The following is a 22,442-nucleotide window of genomic DNA, read 5'->3' on the forward strand; positions in this document are numbered from 1 at the left end:
GCACAGGGACAGTGTGGTTGATGGGATAGGGAGCTTGAGGACTATCACGTGAACGTTATATGAGGGGCACCTCACCAAGAGTGGTGGATGTGGGGCTCAGAATCAGGGTTCAAACCCCAGGGCAATGGAGAGACAATGGAAGTTTCTGACCAGGTGATAAATAATGAGGGGGCTTCCCTGGTAGCTCAGGAGGTTAAAGAATCCACCTGCAATGCAGGAGTCCTGGGTTCAGTCCCTGGTTGGGAAGATCCCCTGGAGGAGGGAACCCAACCTATGCGCTTCCCAGGTGGCTCACGTGGTCAAGAATCTGCCTGCCAATGCAGGAGACATGGGTTGGAGCCTGACAGGTTACAGTCCATGGGGTCAAAAAGAGTCGGACACTACTGCGTGCACACACACACACACCCACACACCCAACCCAAACAGTAGGACTGACTGTTGGAGGGGAAGTGAAGGGCCAGGTCTAGGAAGCTTTGAGGAGGAAGACTTATAGAACCTGGAAATTTGATGGACTGGGGGGAAAAGGTGGAGTCATTAATGATGAAGTGAGTGATGGTGCCAGGAAAAAGTTTACAGAAAAGATGTAGAGTCTTTTTCACAACAAATCTGTTTTCATTGTAATTCCATTTAAAAAAATTTTTCTCCCATTTATAAAAATTTTTTTTTACTGTAGAAAATCTGAAATAGGCAGAAAAGTATAAAGAAAACTGAAAGCATCTGTAATCTGGCCATGCAGAGCTAACTGCTTCTAACATATTTGATGTCTGTCATGTAATCTCTTTTCAATGCATATATATATATATGGGAAAGATTGAAGGCAGAAGGGGACGACAGAGGATGAGATGGTTGGATGGCATCACCAACTCAATGGACATGAGTTTGGGCAGGTTCTGGGAGTTGGTGATGGACAGGGAAGCCTGGCATGCTGCAGTCCATGGGGTTGCAAAGAGTCAGGCACAACTGAGCAACGGAACTGTATATATTTGCCAGGTTACATCTTGGTATATGGCTATACACATTCACACAACTACACATTATATAAATGTGCACAATTTACACTGAACACTTTAATAAATGTTCTTTGGACTCCTGATTTTTAACACTGTCATCAAAGAATCATAATTCATATAATTCCCTATCATTGTTCATCTGGGTTATCTTCAATTTCTCACTGCTACAAATAATGCTGATGGAAACATCCTTACACATAAATCTTTACTGGTATTTCTAATTATTTCCTTAGAAAAGATTCTGAGTCAAAGTGTATGATCACATTTAAAGCTCTAAGTATCTGCTGCTAAATAGCTTTCCAGAAAGGCTATTTTAATTTATACTCCTCCCAGCAGTAAATGAATGCCGGTATTAAATGTTATCTTGTAAAAAAAGAATTGCCAGTTTAATAGTAGAAATAATCTCCATCTTATTTAAGTTGGCATATCTTTAACTTCTAGAGATAATGACTTTTTTACACTAACTAGCCACTTTCAGTTCTTCTTTTGTAAAGAAAAATCATGTCCCTAATCATGTCTTATGGGCTTCCCAAGTGGCCCAGTGATAAAGAATCTGCCTGCCAATGCATGAGACACAGGTTCAATCCCTGGTCAGGAAGATGCCCTGAAGAAGGAAATGGCAATCCATTTCACTATTCTTGCCTGGGAGATGCCATGGACAGAGGAGCCTGGTGGGTTATAGTCCATGGGGTCACAAAGAGTTGGACACGACTTAGCGACTAAATAACAAATCATGTCCTGTGTCCATCATTTTCTAGGGGTGGTAAAGGTTTTTAGAATTGATTACAGATTTATTTATATATTAATCCTTTGCTGATCATACTCACTGCAAAATCTTTCCTAAAATGTTGCTTTATATTTTTGATATGTAGAGATTATTTGAAGTTAAATTTATCAATTTATCAATTTTTCTTCTGCAGCATTTTTCATTGCATTTATACCTCAACAGCCTCTTCCCAAACTAACTCTCCATCTTTATTTTCTTCTTGATTTTTATGGTTTTATTTGCTACATTCAACTCACTTAATCCATCCTGAATTTATTTTAGTGTATGATGTAACTGAAAGCTCTCCCAACAACGGGAAGAATCGATCTGTAAGTAGCAATGCACAAGGCATGTGGCTGTGTTCATTTTTAAAACATAAGCATGGATAAACCAGACCATCTGTGATGCAGAACTAGTATAGAATCTCATTTACTTTCTCGGCTTCAAGACAATGTCGTCTTCAACAATGAGACTCAATACAGCATGTGACAGAAGAGGGAGAGTTTGCTTTCCTAAGAAAGCAAATCTCTAGAGAATGAAGATATTCAAACACTTATGCTTTCTCCTCTAATTGCCGAAATCTGGCTGCTTTGAAGAGGAGACATTCACATAGTTCCCAAGCCAGTCAAGGTCACCTAGAGATGCTGCTCCTCCAGGTGGGGCACTGCCGTCTCAAGACTAGATATCCTACTTGGGTGTCAGATTCTCTTCCCACCTCACTTTACTCTGAGACCAAGAGAAGATGAATCTGATTCCAAGGGCATTTCAGCATACACGCAAGATCACTTTGAAATAAAACCATCAGCATCATGATGACAACAATAAAGGGAAACAAACTCTCTCAGGGACGGAGGCAAACTTTTACATTCAGTCGACCATTCAACCGAACTGGGGAATGATCACACTGGGCAGCAGTTCAGCAAGGCCCTCACGTATTTCCTGCATTACCTGGAAGTTTCTATCTCAATAACACTCATTCCCCAGAGTATCATGAATTCAGCCCGGATTAACCCAGCAAACATACTTTTCTCATACATACTTCATTTCATCCTCTTAACCTTACTGGTCAGTTGTTTCGAGGGACACGGCACGGCACGTGTGGGAAATGAGGCACTGAGACCTCAGAGGACTTCTCAAGATCTCAGTCTCCTGGTTCCCACCTTTAAGTCCTTCCTTTTACTTTTGTGCTACCTCAAAAAACACTGCAAATAGCCTGGGATAGTTCTAACACATTATTGACCGGGGGATTTTTGCAGAAACTGATGCCTGTGGCATTAATTTGTCTCTGATCAACAATGTGTTAAAAACTCCAGAGTAGTATGTTGTGATCTTGGATAAGTCATTTAACCTTCCTGGTTTTTTTTTTTAATGTTTTTAATTGTGGCAAAATATATATAAGGTAAAATTTACCACTTTATCCATTTTTAAGCACACAGTTCAGTGGTAATAAGTACATTCTCATTGTCATGCAGCCATCACCACCATCCATCCACAGGACTCTTTTCATTTTGCAAAACTGAAACTCTGTGCCCGTCAAATAATAACTCCCCACTGCCTCCTCCTCCCGGTCCCTGGTAACCACTATTCTAACCTTCTGTGTTTATGAGTCTGACCACTCTAGATACTTCACATAAGTGGAATCATATAGTACTTATTCTTTTGTGACTGGCTTATTTCACTTAGCACAATGTCTTCAAGTTTCACCCATGTTATATATAACACGTGACAGGATTTTCTTTCTCAAGGCTGAATATCCATTGAGCCATTTTTAAAATTTTATTAATACATATGTATGACATTTTATCTATTCATATCAAGGGAAGGCTGCAGTCCATGGGGTTGCAGAGAGTCAGACGTGACTTAGCGACTGAACACACAACACACACACTGACGGACAGTCAGGTTGCTTCTGCCTACTACCGAGGGTGAGTAATGCCGCTATGAGCATGGGTGTACAAGTACCTCCTTCTGAACTCGCTTTTTACTTTGGAGGGTGTATATATATATATCCAGAAATGGAATTGCTGGATGATGTGGTACATTTTATTTTTAATTTTTTGAGGAATTGCCGCACTGTTTTCCAAAGTGGATGCACCATTTTACATCTCCACCAGTGGTGCAAGAGTTCCAATTTTTCCACATTCTCACCAACATTTCCTCCTTGGGTTTTTAAGCTATTTACTCATCCATTGAGTAGACACTTGCACAAATCCTGCCATATACAAGATGCTGGGGCCATAGTGAGGAGCAAGACAGATTCTGCCTGCCCTGGAGAAGCCTGCGACCTGACACAGTATAGGGATGCTGAACGAACACAGGCAGGATGAGTGTTTTTTAAAAAGGAGGAGTGCGGTCAGCTGAAAGAATGAGGAGCTTATCCTAGAGGCTCTCCAGCTCCAGGTTCTGTGAATATATGAAATCTTCTTTCCTAAAGGCACTTGAGTTAGCTGGGCCACCACTGCCTAGATGTGGGATACATCTATACATTTAAAAATATGTTCATACACATTTGCATTTGTGAAAACCAAGGATCCTTTGTTGTCCTTAACCAAACCTAATACTGCATGTAGGATGAGCCAGAAAAACGGATTTAAAACATAAAATGCTGGGAACAGAGGCCACAAACTGGCAACCTGAGGGCTAGACCCATAAGATGTTGTAAAAATTTTGAGTTTGTTGCCAACATTTAAAAATCAAGACGTTTCTCACAGGACTCTGAATTTCTGGTTTCCCTGAAATAAAAACCAGAAAACCTGCCAGCCCACAGGAGTGAGCTGGGCTGAGAACAGTTTGACTCATTATAGAAAAGTCATAGCTTATCACTGCCTTGGCCTCTTGCTCCATTTTAGCCCCTGTAAGTCCTTGGTCTAGAGCTGTGCTGTCCAGGGCAGCAGCCACAAGCCACAGGAGGCTGCTGAACACAGGAAATGAAGCTAGTCTGACTCTGAGATGTGCTGCAAGTATAAAATACACACCAGCTTTCAAAAGACAGTAGGAAAAAAATGGAACATATCCCATTAATTGTTTTATATTCAACACATGTTGAAATGATAATATTTTGGATGGACAGGGTTTAAAATGTATTATTAAAATTAATTCACTTGCTTTTTTTTTAAACTTGTTTATGTGCATCCACTGGAAATTTAAAATGACATATATGGCTCACATGATATGCCTTTTCCATTACAGACTATCTCTGCTACTCTTCTCCCCAGTGGGAATGATCATTTCAACATCAACTCCTTATAATGCATAACTGTGCATTCCATTTATTAAGCAAGAAAACAATTCCAGGGTGGAAAAAACTGATTATTTAAATCAATTACAGTTCACATGAAAACCTGAAATCATGGCTCTTCTATTACTTTCAAACACATTTATTCCTCTCCACACCTCACCATTACTTTGAAACTTTATAACCACTCCAGTATTTGGCTCCTATTTTCTTTTACCTAGGGTACTTACGGTAACTTACAAGGTAAACTATTTGTATTTGTTTATGTCATTTAATTATTAAAAAAAACCAAATGTTTATTTATTTGGCTGTGCTGGGTCTTAGCTGTGGCATGTAGGATCTTCAATCTTCGTTACAACCCAGGATCTTTAGTTGCAGCATGTGGGATCAGTTCCCTGACCAGGGATGGAACCTGGGCCCCCTGCACTGGGAATGCAGAGTCTTAGACATTGGTCCACTAGGGAAGTCCCTTGTTTTTTTGTTCTTTCTCCTTTATCTCATAAATTATTTCTACAGAAGGATCATCCTATATAGGTCTTGAGGAAGTATTTGAAGCACTCTTTGTGACCCCATGAACTTCTTGAGGAAGTACTGATATTGACGATGACAAAATAGATGACTTTAAAATGAAACCTAATCCATTCATGTAAATCCTTCCCACAATTCTTGTTGTAAAGGCTAAAGACTGCTGGCTTACTAAGCATTTGCAAAGAGCCATTAATTTATGATTTTACTGGATAAATTGCTTTTTAAAAAATTTTTAATTTAATTAAATTAAATAAGTGGACTGTTACAATTAATTTCCAGCAGGTATGGGACAAAGAGACTGCAAGCGAAGACCATAAGAATCATTCTGTTTTTTTTTTCTTCCTTTTTTGGCAAAGATACCACTTAAATTGCCACTCTTTTTCTTAGCAAAGAAGATGTATTAAAATTAGTGAAGTGAAAGTGTTAGACACTCAGCAGTGTCCAGCTGTTTATGACCCCACAGACTCCTCTGTCTATGGGAGTCCCAAAAACATGAAATCATGGCTCTTCTATCACTTTCAAACACATTTATTTGTAGCCCACCACGCTCCTCTGTCCATGGAATTCTCCAGGTCAGAATACTGGAGTGGGTAGTCATTCCCTTCTCCAGGGGATTTTCCCAACCCAGGGATCAAACCCAGGTCTCCTGCATTACAGGGAGATTCTTTACCGTCTGAGCCACCAGGGAAGCCCAGAGTGTTAGTTGCTCAGTCGTGTCTGACTCTTTGTGACCCCATGAACTGTAGCCTGCCAGGCTCCTCTGTCCATGGAATTCTCTAGGCAAGAATACTGGAGAACACCAAGATCAAAATGTGTAATAAAAATGGTGTGTCAGAGCACTCATTGCTAACAGGTCCCTTGATGCCTTTAAAAATACTTTTCCCATCTCTTGGGTTATTTTTTCCCTAAAATATATAGGCTAAAATGTAGTTATGCCAATGTAGCTTCTGTCTCTGCTTCATTGCCTGCTTAATTCCATTCACTGACATTTTATAGGAGCACTAAGAATTCAGTGTATCTCGGATGACAGAGGAGCCTGGTGGGCTACAGTCCACCGGGTCACAAAGAGTTGGACACGATTGAGAGCGACTTAACACAGATGAAAGCAAGGCTTTAAAGAAATCACATTTAACATTAGTAGTGATGAAAATAGCAAGACAAGTGCCTTGCACATGGAAGCAACTATGCTGGCTCTTCCCATGCATTTCAAGAAGAGCAATGTTTATGTCTTGCTAAACAGGAGAGAGGAATACTGTAGTTACCACTAAGAACCCAAAAGCTCACTGAATTTGAAGCTGAGAAGGAAGCATTCCATTTCTTTATGAACTCAACCATCAGAACAGTCAATTATTTTCTGAAACATGAAGCTGGCAGCACAAACACACGTGATCCTTTGCTCTTGGTTTTAAAAATAAGACCTATTGACAGCTGCCTCCTCCCACCGGACACTCAGAATAGATTATACGGTTTTCTACCTTAAAGTTTTCATTCATGCCATTGTTGGCTTGCCATGTGAGAACATTTCCAGAGCGTAGGTTCAGTAAGAGTCTTCAACCACAATGCTATCAGGCAGAGGCTACTGTCGACTTAGGCTGGCTGAATGAGTCCTGCCTTTGAGTAGTAAGAAGTTCCGTGAACACACAAAATTAAGTGGAGAGCAACAGTACTCATGAGACTGGTTGGAGATATGCATGAAGTCTGGAAGAATATAAATTACTAGGATATGAGTGTTTGGAATGTATGCAAAGGAGTCTCTGTCATTCTAGGACAGCGCCAGCACACTGAAGCCCTACAGCACCACTGGAGTGCCTGGATGAAAAGGATTGCTGACTCTGATAATCAGCAGGTTGCTTGCAATAATAATGCTTAGCATACTGTTAAGCTCATGGTGCTGCTCAGAAAACAAGTCCGCCGGGGTCTTCTGCCCATGGAGTTTTCCAGGTGAGAATACCGGAGCAGGTTGCCATTTCTTACTCCAGGGGATCGAACTCGCATCTCTTGCACTGGTAGGCGGGTTCTTTACCAATGTACCAGCTGGGAAAGCCATATAATGATGATATAGAATAAATATTATATCATATATATCTTTAAGTTGGAAGCAAATTTCTAGGCTTTCCTGGTGAGCAGGTACATTTTCAGAAATAGCCATCACAATCTCAAAGATAAAACTCACATGCACCTGAATATTGGCATCTCAGAGCTTATGTTCCCACTAGGCATAGGGGTTTTTTCTCAACAAATACATTTTGATTCCATGGTAATCTGAAAATTCTGGATTTAGTTAGGGACACCTCACATTTGAACCATGGGCTCCTATGGAAATTACATCTCAAAGTTATAGTCCTAATGTCATGACAGCAGCTGGCACCTGGGTTCTAAAATGATGTCTACCCACTAAGGCCTGGGACTGAGGCCAACAATTAATTTCACATACAAAAAAAAAAAATCACTGGAAAAGCTTCCCATTGCCTTTATTTTTTAAGAAAGAAGAACTGTTACAGAGAAAACAAAAATGTATTATAATCAAGAAGCTTAGACATTATCTACCCAGAACTGAATTAAATTGAATTAACTATCTATCATACTTACAAATGATAGATAATGCTTTATGAACCTAGAGGCATTTACAACTGTCCTGTTGCTCAGGAAGGTACTTAAAAAGCAGGGAAACAATCTGAGAAAGATTTCTAGCCATCTGTGATATATCCTTAAATATAAGTGTACATACATACATGTGCATGCATACATCTGTCCACAGAACACACACACACACACTCACTCATACACATGCTTGGGTGAACTATCTCCATCTCTCTCTTTTTTAAAAAATTGAGACTTTATTTATTAATTTATTTTACTTTTATTTTTTTGGCCACAGAGAACGGCATGTGGGATCTTAGTTCTCGAATCCCCTGCAATGAAAGCACAGTCTTAACCACTGCACCACCAAGGAAGTCCCTCCCCGCCCCCCAGCCCCTATATATATACACACACACATACACATTTGCATATGTATTTGAAGGGATTATCTAACACATATGATCTATGATATATATGTGTGCACATATATTTATATGCATATATATCACAGATGGTCCTCTCTAAACAGATATACACTAGAATGTTATACATACACATGAACAGGTCTGTCCATAGGCTAACAGCATCACATTTCAGGCGCCGCTATCACACCATCGGGTTCCCAGATTCCTCTTCCACTCTGATGCACATCCGAGGGTAATGCTAGTGCTCTTTATCTGACTTAGCTTCACGTTTCCACTGCATCTCAATTCCATTTGTTACTTAATCTGCAGTCAGTCAGACTGCACTGAAGCTCAAGGTATGGGGCTACTGGGAGGTATGTGCGGGCACCCATCATGGTCATGAATTGACAGTTTACATTTAGCTTAGCAAAGATAGAGACCTCAATGCAAACAACGTATCAGACTGAATTTGGGTCCCCCTTACAAGATCATAATAAACAATTGTTTAACAGTACTTAAAAAAAATTTTTTTTGACAAGAAACTTGAAACAAAGGACTAATTCCACGCAAATGAATCTCAGATGCGGGAGCAGTAACAAACCACACGACTCAGCCTTTTCTGCACAGGCTATGTAGCATCTGCTGACCTTTCACTTGAAACCCAGAATTTCACTTAATCCTCTGAGCAGTGGATCAAAAGCCAGGCCTCAGATTAAGTAATGGCTGAATACTATTTTAAAATAGTAGGGGTGGATTCCCAAAATAGGAATTTTCCATCTATCTGGAAACAAAAAGGTCCCTGTAGATTTCCTCTATTGGCAAGGGAGAAATGAGCCTATCCTGGGGTTAAAATTGCGAGTGAGCTTTCATTCTGCCTCCATTGTAATTTTTTCTAGTATGCCACTGAAGTAGAAATTTTGAAAACTTACATAATGACTTAGTTGTGGAGTAAGAAGAAAAAAGAAAACATATCTTCATTCAAACAGAATCAGTTGGCTGTCATTTAATTAAATTCTATTAATGAATTTACTAAGCTTAACCCTGGGCTAAGACTCTCAAATCTGAACTAGAAGTTACAGACTCACATTCTTGCCCTACTATGTAAGGAACACACATTTACATCTATAATATTCAACTCGAAAAGATAACTAATGTTGCAAAATCACCACTGCCCTGGAGTATCTCAGAGGATGTGGAGTAATTAAAAAGGCAAGAGTGTGCAGGAAACATTTTCCTGCCTTTAGGTCATTAATTATGAATGTCACTTTCTCAAGCTAATTTTCATAAAAGCCTCTTTTGAACCAAATGGCTATTCCTGCCTAACATGCTCATTTCTTTCCCTCCCCTTTAACAGAAACCTTTGTTATATACTCTGTGATAATCATTATTTTCTTCCCTGGTGCTTTACTGAATTTTTAATTTTTTTCTTTGTCTTTTTTTGGTCTCAATTAAAATCAGTATTTGGCTTCTTGCAAACAATGTTAACCACTTCTAGAATCCCTTTATCCTTATCCAACAAGGGTAGATTTTTCTAGCTGAGACTTTCCTTGCCCTTAAGTCCATCTCCTGGAACTTTCTTAATGACACTGTCCTTCTCAGGATTTCCTGATAATCTTTCCAAGTGAGCTTTCAAGGCAGGTCATGTCCAAGCTTCAACTCTTTAAAAAGTTCATATTTTTGAACCCAAAGATCAAACGGAGTACCAGAATTGATAACAGCAGATATTCCATAAAAGAATCAAAACAGAGTAAAAGGAGCCCTCCCCCATGCAATATCCTACCTGGAATGCAGATGGAGCATCCGTTTCAAAAACTTCTTGGGGAGCTCCAGGTTGCAGGGTGGTGATGAACAGTAAGAGATGCTCTGGACCCTTCAACCTCACTTGCAAGTTTAGTGTAGACATAGCCTTGAAGACTCTGCTTTTTCTTGCTCCTGTTATTTTTTTAAAAGATAGATTCTACTGTTGGTCGACTGCCTACCCTTTTTATCGATCACCTGTCCTCAAATTCTATTATCCGCCCTATGTTTGCAGGTCCCTGATCCGAATGCCCAGCCCAGATCTCTTCATCCTGTGGAATCTTAACTGTTGGTTATCTCTGCAGCATCTTCTATGTGGCAGCTCATCGGTAATTCAAGTGTAACTTGACCAAGATTGTTGTCTAAAACTTAGCAGGACTTTCCCCTGGGTGGCTTAGTCTTGTCATCTGACCCGTGCCTTCCAGTATCTTTCTCTAACTCCACTCTCATTGATTTGCCCCTTCTGGCCACAAGACTCTCTTTTTCTTTTTTTAAAAATATTTATTTGGCTGCACCAGGTCTTAGTTGTGGCACACGGGATCTTTAGCTGCAGCATGCAAACTTTGAGTTGCGGCATGTGGGATCTAGCTCCCTGATCAGGGATTGAACTCAGAGCCCCCTCCAATGGGAGCACAGAGTCTTAACCACTGGACTACCAGGGAAGTCCCTGCAGAGCCTCTGGTTCAATCCTATTGAAGGTGCATTTTCATGGAAGACATGGAACATTCTTAAGTAACTTGTCTTTCTTTCTGAACCTACAGAAAAGAGAGGGGTCCCACTTTCCTGAGTGTTTAGGATCACATTAGCACCCAAGGGATATAAGTCAGAGCAATGCCCCATTAAATTGGCAGACTGAAATGTCCATTCTATCCTTTGGCTTTATTAGGTGTGTCACTGCCCATTTACACTGAAGAGAAAAGGCACTGGACTCTGCAGAAGGCATGAGACAGCATGTGCCTCACACTCTTCATTTGACATTTACCACTGCAACTGATGGGGCTCCCCAAGTGGCATGAGTGGTAAAGAACCCACCTGCCAGTGCAGGAGATGGAGGAGTCGTAAAAGATGCGGGTTTCACCCCTGGGTTGGGAAGATTCCCTGGAGGAGGGCAAGGCAACCCACTCCAGTATTCTTGCCTGGAGAATCCCATGGACAGAGGAGCCTGGCAGGCTATGATCGCTGCAGTTGCAAAGAGTCAGACACGACTGAAGTGACTTAGCATCCACGCAGGCACTATAACTGAAGCTACCAAGTAATATCCTACTGCACAGTGCAACTTGACTTCCCCTCAGCTTTACTGAGACATAACTGACATATAACACTAGGCAAGGCAGCACGTATAGCGGAATGATTTGATATAAGAAGATATTACAAAATGATCACCACAGTTGGTTTGGTTAACGTCTATCACTTCACATAGTTACACATTCTTTTCCTTTGTGTTGAGAATTTAAGATCTACTCTATTAGTAAGGATATAATATACTATTGTTAACTCTAGTCACCATGCTGTACATTACACTCCCAGCACTTGTATATCTTATAATTGGAGCTTTGTACCTTTGGGCCACCTTCCCCCATTCCCCCTAACCCTTAACCCCTAACACAATGGAACTTTTTTCCTGTTAATTATTTATTTATTTATCTGGCTGCACCAAGTCTTCATTGCAGCACACAGGATCTTCGATCTCCACTGCAGCATGCAAACTCTTAGGTGTGGAATGTGGGATCTAGTTCTCTGACCCGGGATGGAGCCCAGGCCCCCTGCACTGGGAGCAAGGAGTCTTAGCCACTGGACCACCAGGGAGGTCCCCACAATGCAACTTAAAACAGACATGGTTTAAATCCCTTGGCTATTATATTCCCCAAAAGGCAGTACCCACCCACAAAATCAAGTAAGCCAAGGGCCCTGACATCTCTAGAAGGAGCTTGGCAGGACCAAAATTGGCAGAATATGGACAAACTTTGGACATTATGGCCTTTAATGGTGCAAATATGCCCATTTTTACTGAAACTGGGAGAGAAGTCCTTTGAAGACATTGTGATATTCTAGGAAGGTTCTGAGGAAGTGGATGGAACAGGTTTTCTGAGTGTGAACCTAGATAGATCAAGAGTGGGTTGGCAAACTAAAAAAATAAGGAAAATAAGTAAATGACCAACTGATAGAAACCTCATTCTTACATCCTGAGTAGTGAATTCACTTTGAACTTGTCATGAGAACTGAATTCACTTTATTTATTTATTTTTTCCATAACTGCATAAACTATTTATTAACACAACGCCCACACATTATTTCTTCTTGGACACACCCACAGTGCAACCACGGCGGCCTGTGGTCTTGGTGTGCTGGCCTCGGATGCGAAGTCCCCGGAAGTGGCGCAGCCCTCTGTGGGCCCGAATCTTCTTCAGTCGTTCCAGGTCTTCACGGAGTTTGTTGTCTAGACCGTTGGCCAGGACCTGGCTGTATTTTCCGTCCTTCACGTCCTTCTGTCTATTTAAGAACCAGTCTGGGATCTTGTCTGGCGTGGATTCTGCATAATGGTGATCACACGTTCTACCTCATCCTCGGTGAGCTCTCCTGCCCTCTTGACGAGGTCGATGTCTGCTTTCCTTAACACCACATGAGCATATCTTCGCCCCATACCCTTAATTGCAGTGAAGGCAAAGGCAATTTTCCGCCGCCCATCGATGTTGGTGTTGAGTACTCGCCAGATGTGCTGGAACTTCTCAGGGATTACTAGAGACAGGGTGGCGGCCCCAGCGGCAGCATGTAGGCCTCCAGTGGAAGCCTGAATTCACCTTATATTCTCTATATCCTTATGGAAATCTTTAAGTGCAGTCAGGATCTTAGAATTCATTTATTCCAAGACTCTTATTTTACAGGCAAGGAAAAAAGCAAACAAACAAACACACTGGGAAACTCCCTTGCCAGAACCACAAAGCCAGGTGGGAACAGCAGTGAGATCAGAATTCAAGGAATCTGTCCCCTTCTTAAGATCTGTCCATGTCCTGGTAACTACCTCCTTTTCCTCTCTCACTTATGACATTGCTGCTCTTTCCACTTCAAGTTTGAAATCATCAAGCTCGTGTAGTTGAATCTTCTGTTATTGTTCAGTCGCTCAGTCATGTCCAATTCTCTGCGACCCGGCTTCCCTGACCTTCACTGTCTCCCAGAGTTTGCTCAAACTCATGTCCACTGAGGTAATGATGCCATCCAACCATCTCATCCTCTGTTGCCCCTTCTCCTCCTGCCCTGAGTCTTTCCCAGCATCAGGGTCTTAGTGTTTTGTGTTGTTCTTTCTTTCATCTTGTTTGTTTTTATATCTGGCAAAGTTCCTGATTAAGGAGACAGGTGGCTGGGCAAACACAGATACCTGGTGTGGCTTGGAAAGAGTGCTGTGATGCCTTTTAGTTTATTCTGAGGTCTTACCTTGAGGATCCACAGGTTACGGGGGTGCTGTTATTGTTATTGTTTCATTTCTTGGTTCCTGAACTCCTGACACCATTTTCTGTCCTCCGCATGTACCCCTGACACTGCCATCCTGGGATTTCCTTGCTCAAATACAGTTTGAGGAGACGGGTCTTTTCATTACTTTGATCATGTTACACACAATAATTCTGCATTGATTTAATCATCTTGGTTTCCTGATCCCAATCTGGAATCATCTCTTCAGTGCATGACTAACTCTCCCGATTTTTCTCACCAAGGCTCCCCTCACTTCTCCTTCAACATTATTATTACTGAGCCCAGGAGGGTCACATAGAAGGTTAATGTCCCCTTGTTTCCCCCAGATGGGAGGCTGAGCTTCCCGCTAAATCTCCACCACCTACTAAATCATTTTTCATTTCATTCAGTCACTTGAATTCTTTATCATAATATTTCTCCTTTTGCATTCAATTGACCTTCTCATTTTTAGGGTCAAGGTGAACGAAGCATTTATTCTTTGCTTGTGAATCATCTATTCAAAATCATACACCTTCTCAAAGTTTCTCTTCCTATTATTTACCATTGTTAACTTTCTGTGGTTACATCTGCATCGAGTTTTTGCTTTGCTGGTGATGTTGACCATCTGGGTAGGGGTTTATCTTTCATTCGCTTGCTTCACCACCTCCTGCATATTTTATATAAGATAAACATATTCTCAACCTCCACAGACAGGCACATAGCTTCTAAGCCATCCCTATAGGAACAGGAATGGTGTATAGATACGCTGGGGGCTGGGACATGACCTCAGTTCAGATGCGCTCATGTGTATACAGGGCTGGGCTAGATCTGGCGAGCTGGGTGGCTTCCTGATCCACCTTCTTGCTGTCCTGTCTTGGTGGACAGCCCAGCTCCTGGGTGTGGGGCTCCGCCTGCAGAAGGTCCTTGGTTAACATGTGATGGTACTACAGGTAGTAACATGCTAACATGAGGTCCCTAACAGCACCAAAGCGTTGACTGACCATGCCCCGCTTTAAGCCACCACTGAAGCATGTCTGTGTTTCTACTAGAGTGTTCCTAACACTTGTAATCGCATCTGTTTCCCCATCCACGTTCAAGCCCGGTGAGTGTCTGATTCATATTTGGATCCTCACAGCTGGGGCTTACCAAGCGCTTAAAGAATAAGACTTCTACGTTCCTGAAATGACTCCCTCACTCTCAACCCTGGACCCAAATGCCCAATTTTCCTTCAGTAATATTAACTTTATGAGCAAATACACAGCATGACAAACTATTAGGGAAATCAGAACCATGCAGGGATTACATTTTTCACAGGTGAAACGTACTTTAGAAGATTTATACTATATACCAAGTATGATTAGAGGATATTTGAAGCATGTTGCAAGTTGAGCAGTTGACTTGGGAAGGGGAGGTAAGAAGGCCTGTAAACCAAAGCAGTAATCCCTCTCTCTACCTCTGGTAAACGGGCCAACCAACCACAGGCATGTGGATCAGCACTGAGAGATCCACACCTATGCCTGGAGTCTTGTGTGATCCATTGGTCCTGAATCCCTACTGTAGCCCTTCAACTGCTCCATTGAGACCGAACGCTTAGAGAAAAGCCAGACTACAGAAATGGCAACAAAAAGCTTAGGCGAGGTGGTAAGGAAGGGAAAAGCCACGAATTAGGCTGCTTGGTCAAGGGGAAAATCCAAAACGAGTGTCAACATCTGGACTTTGTTTAGACTGCGGGAAACTAGTATTTGTTTAGGAAAAGTGAGTTTTCGCACTCATTGTCTGCCCCAGCTCCCCCTCCCCCATCACCAAAGTGACATTTTGCGTCCTGTCTTCCGTCTACCGTTCTAGGAACTTGATCTACCCAGCTGCACTCTTTAGATGCTGGAGGCTGCTCTTTCATCCCCAGGTCAGCATTTGATCTTCTAGGTGTGATGTGAATGTTTGCTGAATAAACAAAGGTTGACTAGGTGCCATGAGAAACAGCAAACACTTCAACAGCACTTCCTAACTTGCCAGATTTATAAATATTAACTCATTTAATCCTCCATAATACAGACACTGCTCTTTTTCTCCATTTATGGATGAAGAAGTGAAGCAGACAGGTTAAAGCACCAGCTCTTGGTCACATAACTCAAGCAATCTGGTTCTGGGGTCTATGTTCCTATGTTGCTTCTTGTTTTACATATTTTACATAAAAATAATGATTTTTTAAATGAAATATTAATTGCATGTTAGATGAAAAAGGATGTCAGTCAACACCATACAAATTGTATTCTGACCACAAAACACATAAATTTGAAAATTAACAATAAAAATCATATTAAATCTTCCATCATGGCGGGGTATCAGGAAAAGTTTTCAATTAGCAATAATTGCACCCCGGATAAACCTCATTGGCTACGATACTGTCACTGCACAAAGCTAAAAATGATGACTCTTTAAAACAAAATGATTCCCTTTCTCCCCCCGCACCAAATAAAGGTGTCACTGTGGATGATGAAGAAAACTACTCAAATACTAAATAAAAGTAATAGGGCTTTATAGAATTTCTATGATAATATCTGAAAAATATATTGATGACAGCCTTGAAATAGCTCAATTATCTTCTCTGCTCCTTGGAAGAACCTGTAGACTTGCTGTTTGTACTTTTTAAAAATTAGATTTTACTTTTTTCTTTTTAGTGTCAAGACTCTACATTTTGAAATGCTATTTAAAATGTTTAAATATTTGTATTATTTGCCTTATCATTAATTTGCACACAAAATATATCATAAATATAGCTTTGAAATATTTAGGATACTTAATAGCATGAGCTATGAGTTTACATTTAATGTCATATTTTGGGGAGAATCATACAAACATATTCATTTCTTTCGTCTAATTACAGAAATTTTAAGTACATTCATTATTTTTTTAGAAAATTTATTTTTCCTAAGCATAAAGAAATAAACTATCTCTTGATCACTATCTAAAATCTAATTGAAAAATAATATCTCCATATTTCAAAAAAGTTTTAAATAGTGTGATGATGCTTAAGCTTTCCCAACCAAGACCAAGATCTACAGTAAGAAATATATATTATAATCCAGCACCAACATAGGTGTACATATCTATATGTGTATAAAAAATTTGTTTTGTGAAATGTTTAACCTCATAGCATATGACACACCGATGTTTCTAGTTTATTCCACTTAATTTTTTTTGATAGTTGATTTTGGGCTTCTCTGGTGGCTGAGACAGTAAGGAATCTGCCTATAGTGCAGGAGACCCGGGTTTGATTCCTGGGTCAGGAAGATCCCCTGGAGAAGGAAATGGCAACCCATTCCAGTACTCTTGTCTGGGAAATCCCATGGACAGAGGAGCTTGGCGGGCTACAGTCCATGGAGTCACAAAGAGTCAACACGACTGAGGGACTAAGAGTTTGAATCACTAAGTCGATTTTCTGATCCACTGATCGGTCATTAACAGCTCATGATCTGCAGTTTTTTGAGACTAAAGAAGCAGATTCTGGAGTTCACTAACTTTCTCCCTTCGATCCTGGCAACAGCAGGTGACTTAAGAGAAGTTTCCTGGACATAAGGAGGGCAGGAGTCCATAAGAATTGTCGCCTCAGGCAGCCAGGAAAGGCACCAAGTCAGTGTGGTGTGCACTTACCCCATTTTCTAAGGACAGTGGCCTCCTGATTAATTACTTTGCAAATTACTCATTAAAACTTGGCTTTGCAAAGTTAGCCCTTGGTCCAGTTATTGCTGCCAGATTTCCTGTTTACACTGAGCTCAGTGTATTAGGTTATTGTCCCCACTGGGAAGTGCTTTAGACAAGGAAAAAGAGTGAATCAAAGCAAGAAACCAGACTCCCAGCATCATTTTATGGCACACCCTGACAAAGAATGAGTGAACAATAAAGAACTGTAGGGAAGTCTTAAAGACTGCTGCAGACATGAGCTGACTGAGATATTTCTATAGCAAATGTCCAAAGTTTGATAGAGTGTGATGAATCTGCACTCCTTTCTCCTGGCAGTCACTGACAGCAGGGCCCACCAGTAACTTCAACTATCACCTAAAGAGGTTTCACGATTTTCTGTATTTTCTAATTTCCTACATCCCTAAACTAAGAGGCATGGTAAAACCTTCTTGTGAGTAAGCTGATACACATTTTGTCCTGGTGTAATCACTGATCATAGCAAACACCCTCTTCCAACAACACAAGAGAAGACTCTATACATGGACATCACCAACAACACAAGAGAAGACTCTATACATGGACATCACCAGATGGTCAATACTGAAATCAGATTGATTATACTCTTTGCAGCCAAAGACGGACAAGCTCTATACAGTCAGCAAAAACAAGACCGGGAGCTGACTGTGGTTCTGATCATGAACTCCTTATTGTCAAATTCAGACTTAAATTGAAGAAAGTAGGGAAAACCACTAGACCACTCAGGTATGAGCTAAATCAAATACCTTACGATTATGCAATGGAAGTGACAAATAGATTCAAGGGATTAGATCTGATAGACTGAGTGCCTGAAGAACTATGGACAGAGGTTTGTGACATTGTACAGGAGACAGGGATCAAGACCATCCCCAAGAAAAAGAAAGGCAAAATGATTTTCTGAGGAAGCCTTACAAATAGTTATGAAAAGAAGAGAAGCAAAAGGCATAGGAGAAAAGGAAAGATATCCCCATTTGAATGCAGAGTTCCAAAGAATAGCAAGGAGAGATAAGAAAGCCTTCCTCAGTGATCAGTGCAAAGAAATAGAGGAAAATAACAGAATGGGAAAGACTAGACATCTCTTCAAGAAAATTAGAACTACCAAGGGAACATTTCATGCAAACATGGGCACAATAAAAGACAGAAATGGTATGGACCTAACAGAAGTAGAAGATATTAAGAAGAGGTGGCAAGAATACACAGAAGAACTATACAAAAAGATCTTCATGACCCAGATAATCAAGATGGTGTGATCACTCACCTAGAGTCAGACATCCTGGAATGCGAAGTCAAGTGGGCCTTAGGAAGCATCATTATGCACAAAACTAGTGGAGGTGATGGAATTCCTGCTGAGCTATTTCAAAACCTAAAAGCTGATGCTGTGGAAGTGCTGCAGTCAATATGTCAACTAATTTGGAAAACTCAGCAGTGGCCACAGGACTAGAAGAAAGGCAATCTCAAAGAAAGGCAATGCCAAAGAATGCTCAAACTTACCACTCAACTGCACTCATCTCACACACTAGTAAAGTAATGCTCAAAATTCTCCAAGCCAGACTTCAACAGTGCATGAATTGTGAACTTCCAGATGTTCAAGCTGGACTTAGAAAAGGCAGGGGAACCAGAGATCAAATTGCCAACATCCGTTGGATCATCAAAAAAGCAAGAGAGTTCCAGCAAAACATCTACTTCTGCTTTATTGACTATGCCAAAGCCCTTGACTCTGTGGATCACAACAAACTGTGGAAAATTCTTCAAGAGTTGGAAATACCAGACCACCTGACCTGCCTCCTTAGAAATCTGTATGCAGGTCAAGAAGCAACAGTTAGAACTGGACATGGAACAACAGACTGGTTCCAAATCAGGAAAGGAGTATGTCAAGGCTGTATATTGTCACCCTGCTTATTTAACTTATATGCGGAGCACATCATGAGAAATGCTGGGCTGGATGAAGCACAAGCTGGAATCAAGATTGCTGGGAGAAATATCAACAACCTCAGATACACAGATGACACCACCTTATGGCAGAAAGCGAAGAACTAAAGAGCCTCTTGATGAAAGTGAAAGAGGAAAATGAAAAAAAAAAAAAAAAAAGAAAGAGGAGAATGAAAAATTTGGCTTAAAACTCAACATTCAGAAAACTAAGATTATGGCATCTTGTCCCATCACTTCATGGCAAATAGATGGGGAAACAGTGGAAACAGTGACAGACTTTATTTTTTGGCTCCAAAATCACTGCAGATGGTGACTGCAGCCATGAAAATAAAAGACACTTGCTCCTTGGAAGAAAAGTTATGACCAACCTAGACAGTTTATTAAAAAGCAGAGACATTACTCTGCCAACAAAGGTCCGTCTAGTCAAAGTTATGGTTTTCCCAGTAGTCTTGTATGGATGTGAGAGTTGGACTATAAAGTAAGCTGAGCACTGAAGAATTGATGCTTTTGAACTGTGGTGTTGGAGAAGACTCTTGAGAGTCCCTTGGACTGCAAGGAGATCCAACCAGTCCATCCTAAAGGAAATCAGTCCTGAATAGTCATTGGAAGGACTGACACTGAAGCTGAAACTCTAGTACTTTGGCCACCTGATGGGAAGATCTGACTAATTTGAAAAGACTCTGATGCTGGAAAAGTTTGAAGGGAGGAGGAGAAGGGGATCACAGAGGATGAGATGGTTGGATGGCATCACCAACTCAATGGACATGAGTTTGAGTAAACTCTGGGAGTTGGTGATGAACAGGGAGGTCTGGCATGCTGCAGTCCATGGGGTCACAAAGAGCCAGATAGGACTGAGTGACTGAACTGAATTGAACTGAATCATGTTTCTGCCCCAAATCCTGTGCATACAGATACCTGCTTCAATTAAAGTGGCTACTGCAGACTCACTTATTTTCTTGATTTCAGAGTTGACAAAAGTGGCAATCAAAAACCCAATTCTTAGTTTTGACATTTCCCTATTGTTTTTCTATTTTATATCTCATTTAGTTTGTTACTTCCTTCCATCTGCTAAATTTGGGCTTAGTTTGTTCTTATTTTTCTAGCTCCTTGAGGTGTAATCTTTGAGATATTTCTCATTTTTTCATCTAAACATTTATTGCAATGCACTTCCCTCTTCTATTTTTGTCTCATCCCGTAAGTTTTGAAAGTTTTTGTTTTCATTTTCATTTGTTCTAGAGGTATCTTTTAATGTCCTTTTTTATTTCTTCTTTGACCTAATGGTTATTCAAGAGCAGGCTGTTTAATTTCCACATACTTGTGAATTTTTCAGTTAGTTTTTGAAAAGATAAGCAAAACTGACAAATTCCTACTAAGATAAAAAGACTCAAGTAAATCAGAAATGAAAGAAGAATCATTACAACTGACACTACAGAAATTAGAAGGATCATAAGAGACTACTATGAACAACAATACACCAACAAACTGGATAGCCAAGAACAAATGGATAAATTCCTAGAAACATACAGCCTACCAAGACTAAATCATGAAAAAATAGAAAGTATGAGCAGATCTATAAGTGTAGAGATGAATCAATAATCAAAATCTTCCAAAAAAGGAAAGCACAAAAATACCTGGCTTCATGGTGAATCCTACCAAATAAAGAAAAATCAGTGCCAATCCTTCTCAAACTCTTTCAAAACATGGAAGAAGAGTGAACACCTTCAAACATTTCATGAGGCCTGATACCAAAACCAGAAAAAGACACAACAAGAAACGAAAACTATAGTCAGGGGACTTCCTTGGTGGTCCAGTAGTTAAGACTAACCAATATAGGGCCTATGGGTTCAATCCCTGATTGGGGAGCTGAAATCCCATTGGCCCCACAGCCAAAACACCAACACATAAAACAGAAGCAGTAGTATAACAAATTCAATAAAGATTTTTTAAAAAAATGATCAAAAAAAGAAAACTATAGCCAATATATCTGATGAATATAGATGCAAAGTTCCTGATCAAAATACTAGCAAACTGAAGTCAACAGCACATGAGAAGGATTATATACCACAACCAAGTGAGATTTATCCTTAGGGTAGAAGAATGTCTCATATATGAAAATCAGTTAATATCATATTCCACATTATTGGAATAAAGGATAAAAATCACACGATCATCTCAATACATACAGAAAAAGCATCTGACAAAATCTAACAGCTTTTCATAATAAAAATTCAAAACAAACTAGAAACAGAAGGAAATTACTTCAACATAATAAAAATTATGAAAAACCCACAGGAAACATTATACTTAATGGTGAAAAACTGAAAGCTTTTCCTCTAAGATCAAACCAAACATCTTCAAGGAAAGGAAACAATCAACAGAACAAAAGGGCAACTTATGGAATGGGAAAAAATATTTGCAAACCATACATCTGACAAGGAGCTCATCTCCAAAATATATAAGGAACTCCTACAACTCTGAAAAAAAAAAATGGGCTAAGGACTTAAATAGACATTTTTCCAAAGAAGACATACTGATGGTGGAGCCATATATAAAAAATGTTCAATGTTACTAATCATCAGGGAAATGCAAATCAAAATCACAATGAGACATCACATTATGCCTGTCAGGATGGTTATTATATATGGAAAAACAAACAAACAAGAAACAAGAAGTGATGGCAAGGATGTGGAGAAATTGGAACCCTTGCATTCTGTTGGTGGGAACGCAAAATGGTACAACTGCTACAGAAAACAGTATGGAGCTTTCTCAAAAAATTAGACGTAAAACTACCATAAGATTCAGCAATCCCATTTCTGGGTATGTATCCAAAATAATTGAAATCAGAATCTTAAAAATATATTAGCACTCCCTTGTTCACTGTATCTCTACTCACAGTAGCCAAATGTGGAAACAACCTACGCGTCCCTTGACAGATAGATGAATGAAGAACATGTGGTAGAAACAGACAATGGAATACTATTTACCTTTTAAAAAGAAGGGAATTTTGCAACATGTGACCACACATGGATGAA

The 22,442-nt window shown here is 40.2% G+C and overlaps 1 protein-coding gene and 2 pseudogenes across 2 annotated transcripts in view; all 3 read right to left on the bottom strand.

Moving 5' to 3' along the window:
* FRY (FRY microtubule binding protein) overlaps nucleotides 1–22,442 on the bottom strand; it is a 423,715-nt gene that overhangs the window by 380,185 nt on the left and 21,088 nt on the right. The window lies entirely within an intron of this gene.
* LOC122686662 overlaps nucleotides 12,571–22,442 on the bottom strand; it is a 29,229-nt pseudogene continuing 19,357 nt past the window's right edge. The window contains exon 3 of the transcript XR_006338877.1: nucleotides 12,571–13,108. The product of XR_006338877.1 is annotated as a 40S ribosomal protein S18-like (transcript). The remainder of the gene's footprint in view (nucleotides 13,109–22,442) is intronic.
* LOC122687170 lies at nucleotides 16,054–16,184 on the bottom strand (annotated as a pseudogene).

The sequence above is a fragment of the Cervus elaphus genome, chromosome 30 (assembly GCF_910594005.1).
Source record: "Cervus elaphus chromosome 30, mCerEla1.1, whole genome shotgun sequence".
Lineage (NCBI taxonomy): Eukaryota > Metazoa > Chordata > Mammalia > Artiodactyla > Cervidae > Cervus > Cervus elaphus.